This window comes from Euprymna scolopes, chromosome 3 (assembly GCF_053919585.1).
Source record: "Euprymna scolopes isolate OS-2025 chromosome 3, ASM5391958v1, whole genome shotgun sequence".
NCBI classification, from domain to species: Eukaryota; Metazoa; Mollusca; class Cephalopoda; order Sepiida; family Sepiolidae; genus Euprymna; species Euprymna scolopes.
In genome coordinates this window covers 192,811,344-192,817,634 of record NC_136484.1, presented here as the reverse complement: position 1 = coordinate 192,817,634, position 6,291 = coordinate 192,811,344, and positions in this window count along the sequence as shown.

The window sequence follows — 6,291 nt, the reverse complement described above, 5'->3', positions numbered from 1 at the left end:
TAAATACCATTAAACAAGCTGACCACTTAAGTAGAAATGCTTTCAGTTGTGTTTTACAAGCCGCCTTCGCGTTATACTAAAAACATTGTTGTAAAACCTTACATTACGTAACTTTTAATATCAACAACACTTGGTCATCCTTAATTTAACTGTTTTTAATGTAAGAAAACACACACTGATTCGTGTGAGATGCGTCAATTCAATCTGAGTGTTTAACAATGAAAATGATATCTCAAACTTAAACGTGACAGACCACCGACAAAACATTTCAAACTTATGCGTCACAGACTAACGGAAAGTATACTTCAAACTTAAGCGTGATAGACCAATAAAAGTTATATTATAAATTTAAGCATGACAAATGAACAAAAATTATTTCAAACTGTAGCGTAACAAACAATAAAAATAATATTTCACATTGACGCCAGCCAGACCAACGAAAATTATATTTCAAATCAAATAATGACAAATAAGCAACAATTATATTTCAAACTGAATCATGACAGACTAATGAAAATGATATATCAAACTGAGGAGTACAAATAATGCAAATGATATTTCAAATGGAAGCATGACAGACCAGCAAAAATATTTCAAACTAAAGTTTGACAGATCAGGGGAAATTATATTTCACACTTTATTGTGAGATACCAACGAAAATAATATTTTAAACTGAAACGTGACAGACAATGAGAATGATATTTTAATTTGTAACGTAACAGACGAACAGAAATTTTATTTCAAACTGCAGCGTTACAGACCAACGAAAATAATATTTTCAACATAAACATGACAAATAATGAAAATAATATTTTAAATTGAAACGTGATAGACCCACGAAAATGATATTTCAAACTAAAGTTTGGAGGATAAACTGGAATTATATTTCTAATTGCAGTTTGATAGACAAAAAACATGATAGTTTAAACTTTAACGTAAAAGACCAGCATAATTGATATTTCAAACAGAATCATGACAGAACCACAAAAATGTGACAGACCAATTCATCAACACAAATAAAAAACCCGACAGACCAATTCATCAACACAAATAAATAACTTATTAAACGAGATATATTTGACTCAGGGTTGTAGGATTCCGCTTCATTCTGTTGTTAGCATTGTCTTGTTTTGCGATGGTTATAGAATAATGTATTTAAGCATGACAAATCAACAAAAATATTGCCCTGTGGTGTCTTGAAACCGACCAAACTCAAACTTGGTACACTCAGGTGGTCAATTCGCATGGTTTTCTACTTCATCAACGTCACCTTATATGAGACACACCTTAAACGTTACTGCGCTTGTTGCACAAACTGTCTTAAACCTCAATTTATGTCAAGCTTCCACTTGTGTGTTTCACTAATTATGTACAATAGATTGAGACATGAACAATGCATGACAAGGCACGACAAATGGCTTCTGCCGATTTTCTATTTATGTGATATTAGTTATGTTATTCGAACAACCTTAGATTCCTGTATCGAGAATAACAAGAAGCAACTGATTTCAATTTAGACAAAGTCTGTAATGATGAAACTATTTGTAAAATTATATTAATAATAATGATAATAATAATGATAATAATAATGATAATAATAATAATAATAATAATAATAATGATAATAATGATGATAATAATAATGATAATAATAATAATAATAATAATAATGATAATAATAATAATAATAATGATAATAATAATAATAATGATAATAATAATAATAATAATGATAATAATGATGATAATAATAATGATAATAATAATGATAATAATAATAATAATAATAATAATAATAATAATAATAATAATAATAATGTGTATACATATATACATGCGCGTAAGTTTACGTCTTAAAAAAGTTAAATTTTACTTCGAATTTATTTCAGAAAGCAGTCTTTGTTTCGATATAAACGTATAATTCTGTTTGTCAATTCAAATTTAATGAAAATTCTCTAAAAATGTATGCAAAAATAGCCAGACGAGCCCCTGGCGGAATTTGTTACTTGGTTGAAAAGAGGAACTCTTTTTTATTCTTTTTTGGCAAAGACAGGCAGAATGTTTGCGTATGTGTATACATATATACATGCGCGTATGTTTGTACTAGAAAGGACTGCTACCCCCACCCCCACCTTACCCTTACCCTCTACTGACCAACGACCTGGTATTTAACTCAAGACAGGAGCCCAGAGAGGGTTAGGGATTAGCACACTCGTGACAGAAAACTCTTTTAAAGAAACCAACGAAATGTGAGTTTACGTCTTTTAAAAAAGAAAAAAAAAAGAAAAAGAAAAAGTTAAATGTTACTTCGAATTTATTTCAGAAAGTAGTCTTTGTTTCGATATAAACGTATAATTCTGTTTGTCAATTCAAATTTAATGAAAATTCTCTAAAAATGAATGCAAAAATAACCAGACGGGCGACAGGCGAATTATCTAATTAAATGTTAGTTCGAATTTATAACACAAACCAGTCTTTTTTACCGATATTGACGTAGAAATTTGCCCCGTCTTTAAAATAGGGAATTAAATACTACCACAGCGGCGCAGAAAATTGCGAATGTTGGCCAACTTTCTAGTTTAAGAAACTCAAATCACATGGACGTTGAACAGGTAAGTATAACCTCTAATTTCAGGGAACAAAATGATACCGAACAAACACAGCATGGCCATGATAACCATCAAAATGAAAAAAAAAAAACAAGAAAAAAATGGACAAAAAAAGAGAATAGACTCGTAATGGAATGCTATTATAGAAGTCATCCTAAATATAGAGATGGAGGTTATCGGAAGCGAATGAAAGAACTATGGGACCTATCCAGTGACTACCATACGACAGAACAAAGAATTGCTGACCAAGCAAGACTGGTACTCAAGAAAGGTTGGCTCTCTAAACTAGAACTAGCAGAAATTCAGTGAAAAATAAATGATGAAACTAAACAAGAAGCATCCCCCAACGGAACCGCACGTAGATCAACCCTACAAGTTGACGCCTCACGAGTAAAAACACCAAAGGTCGAGGACCAACAAAGAACGAAGTCTACAAACGTGCAAACCGAGAACAATGAAACAGAACTAACAGAGAATGAAGCAAATGAAATAAATAAAATAGATGATGAACGAGGAAAAAACAAAACTCCCATCGTTAAGGAACCAAGAGCAGAAGAAATTAAAAACAGAAACTGCCCCCTTTTCATGTCCCCTTTTCATGTCCCCTTTTCATGCCCCCTTTTCATGCCCCCTTTTCATGTCCCCTTTTCATGTAAGTATAAAAATAGAGAGATTTAGTTAAAATGAAAATGAAATAGAATAGACGAAATTCGAACCTCGTAAATTAGGTTTAGAAATAGATTGCGAGAGAGAATTAGAAAATGGAATGTAAAACAAACCATTGTTTAGCTTAGAGATAAAATAGTTTTAAGAAAAGAATGTGCACTGTCAATTTTGTTATGAAAATTCAATTGAAAGAATGCAACTACAAGATAATTTAATAAACATGTTTTTAACATATTGGAAATATAGGTTACTGGGAATATAGGTTAAAATTCCTTTTGTAAACAAAGGAAAAAGTTTTGGACACGCATGTCCAGAACACGTGAAAGAAGACACATGTTTTAACATGTGTATGACGTCATGGAAAATGGGAAGTTCTAGATATAGTTAGAAGCGAGGAGAAACTGGGGAGAGTCAGAGAGAGTCTGTGGACGACAGACGACAGTCCAGACATGGACATTCGAACGTCTAGAAGCGAGACGGTCACTTTTGAAACTTAGAATGTGAAGCTTTGAATTCTTGACTCAGAAAACCACGGCCGGTCGGGAGAAGAAATAAACCCATCATGTGTTTTTATAAACGTCGTCTTTGTGTTGTAATTCTACCAAAAGGTAAAGTGAAAATTGTTATATATGTCTTATGTATATCATGTGTTTCAAAATGTCTTTACATACACGTCTCGACATCTCATATCTACACTTCTAAGTATGATCTTTTTTATAAATATGAATCTCGTCATAACACGAACAATCTCTCTCTCTCAACAACATCTCTCTCTCTTTCTAAAACACAACAACAAACTCTCACTAACACTCTCTAAAACTCTTACAGCATCACTTTAATAAGACTATTATACAGCAAACACGATTTGGTGCCCGTTGACCTATTTGCATCAACGATGCAAAACCGAACCTGGGGTAAATAAAATTTGGAGCCGTAGCGACCAGACCACCCAGCAAGGGTGGGTTTAAAAAAAAAAGAGAAAAAACTTCGGAACCACGGAAAAAAAGAAAAGAAACACAACGTTTTAAAAAGGTCCAAGATAATTAAAAAGTACATAAATAAATAATACTACGGAAAAAAACATCACACGATCACAGAAATGCGAACAAAAAGAGAAAAAAATTGAACACACACGCACTCAGAAAACTAAAGTTTACAAGAAAATATTAAAAAAGAAAAAAGGCCGATATGCCGTAATGAATGATAAAAGAGATACGGTCAGTTAAAAAAGAAACAACCCACGAATATTTCATTCATAAATAAAATTAAAAAAAATGAGAAAAATTGTTGTATTCGGATAATATGAATACGCATGCACACAAATAGAAAATAGGACAGTAAAAATGTGTGTTAATATCTGAATTGTTTAGAGAAACTGTCAATCATAATAAATATGTAATGTACTTGCAATAACCCTTATCCCTGAGTGGCTCCCCGGCCTTGATAAGTGGTGATCACTGTGTAAAAAAACAAAACAAAAAAACAATTTAGTGTCAAAAGTCGAAAGTACATTTCGAGTAAATTCTCGAGTATTAAAAAGAAAGAATGAATAAATAAATAAATAAAATAAAATACACTATAGCAAAAAAGAAGGATGCAGAAATGAAAATCAAATTGTGAATAATTTTCAGCTTTTTAGTGTGTTTTAAATGTTCTGGTCTTTGAAAAAGGGACAATTTTTTGTTTTGTGTTAACGGACTTTTGAAATGTATAATGTAACGAAATTTTATTTTTCTTTGTTTTGTTGCAAAATGTTTAAATGTATTAAGGTATTTTCTTTTGAAAATGTGTTGATGTTGAACGATATTGTAATGTAAATGTTATTGTTTTCACAGCAAGAATTCAAAGTTATCAGTAAATATACATTAGATTTAAACAGTCTAGGAGAAAATAAAACTAGTTAAGACGAATGGTTGGCTTACAGATTCAGTTAGAATTTTAGAAGGGGGGCAAGAATTAAAATTACTTAAACGGGTATTTAGAGAGTTTCTAGATGTGATAAGCCGTAAGAAAGATGATTTTTTTAGCATTTGTTTTTTTTTTTTAGAGATCCTATAATTTTTTCCAAGAAAAGTGACTTGGTCGGAATTGATAAGCACAAGATGTGCCCCTATTCGAAAAATTTGGGAACCTGGTTAATTAAGTGCTTAAAATAAGCTGGTTGCACGTAACGACTCCAAGCAAGTGGTAAGACTTGGCTTAATTAATAAACAGGCGTTGGAAATAATACGAAAATTCTTAAGGAGACCAGTAAACCGATGATAGGTAGTCCCGAGGCAACCACATGTAGCTTAATAAAGTAAGAGACAGGCAAAAATATGCCGTAGATTACGTAAGAAAGATATAACTTTGTATTTTTTTAGAGACGCATGAATATGGAATATATCTGCTGGATCTTGGAAGCTCTGGTGAGAGAAAAGAACAATCACAAAAAATCGGGCAATTAGATAGAATTTAGTGTGCAATTAAGGTGTTGTAGCGCGAAAGGGGTTAGTTAGTTAGGGGTGATATTTCTAAATCCTCGTCGAAGTTTCAAGAATCCAAGCAAGGAAATCCGAGTGAATCCCTATGAGAGAAAAAAGGTATATCTTGATAGTTAAAGCCAACCAAGAAGATTGGTTATGAACTTTGGTATGTCCCGTATAAGATAGTTATGAAATAAAAAAAAACAAAGCCATACTTGATAAGACTAACCATGCGGAAAGAGACGATCAAGACACTTTTGGGACGAAGGGAGTCGTCCATTTCGAGGGAGGTGGAAACCTCTAGTCTGCGGCATATGGGTGGCTGGAAAGTAGCTGATGTGAATCATAGGTAAAGACCCTACACCCAAAAAGTAAATGCCAAGAAGATCAGAAAGGTTCTGATCTTATAAAAATATAACAATTGTGAAGTCGGCCGAAGAGGGCTGAATGAAAGAGATTTCTTTTTAGCCTGATCTTTCCTAGCTGTGTGGTTTTGTAAATGTAGAAGAAAAAATGTACTAAATTTAAAAATGCATACATTTTTTTTTGTG